Source organism: Egretta garzetta, unplaced genomic scaffold (assembly GCF_000687185.1).
Source record: "Egretta garzetta isolate BGI_Z169 unplaced genomic scaffold, ASM68718v1 scaffold14, whole genome shotgun sequence".
NCBI lineage: Eukaryota > Metazoa > Chordata > Aves > Pelecaniformes > Ardeidae > Egretta > Egretta garzetta.
In genome coordinates this window covers 5,866,885-5,867,433 of record NW_009259588.1, presented here as the reverse complement: position 1 = coordinate 5,867,433, position 549 = coordinate 5,866,885, and the positions used below count along the sequence as shown (strand labels likewise).

Sequence of the window (549 nt, the reverse complement as noted above, 5' to 3'; positions counted from 1 at the left end):
GGGCCGGGCAACCGAGAGCGGCAGTCAGCTGGAGTCAGCTGCAGTTTTTACCAAATCTATAGAATAGCGAGGGAAAGTGTCCCGAAGGTCACCCTCCCCGCCAAGGAACACCCCCCCTCCCCGCCGAAATAAATCGGCCCGGTCGACAGGCGCGATATAAACTACAACTTTTAAAGCCTCGCATCAAACACGCCCAAAAGCGAGTATTTATATATATATATCTATATATCTATATATCCCCCAATAAAGAATTTTTCTTTAAACGCGCGGATAAAAATCATTATTCGCTCTACTGCATATTTGGCTAATCGCCTCCGTTTTTCCCGACGTAAAGAAAAACTCCCCTACGCCAATCAAAACGTAACTGGAGCACGAACAAAAATCCAACTACCCGTCCACATTTGTACGTTTAAAGGATTAGACAATTACAAGGGATTGGTTAAGCGGTCGAATAAAGAGAGGCAGAAACACAGCCCGGGCTGCACGGGATTAGCCCCAATTTTCAAGCCACCGTCACGAACGATTTGAAACCGGTACCGGCCATTTCCA

General features: G+C 46.8%; 1 protein-coding gene across 1 annotated transcript in view; it reads right to left on the bottom strand.

Moving 5' to 3' along the window:
- Positions 1–549, bottom strand: part of JARID2 (jumonji and AT-rich interaction domain containing 2) — a 229,731-nt gene that overhangs the window by 227,815 nt on the left and 1,367 nt on the right. The window lies entirely within an intron of this gene.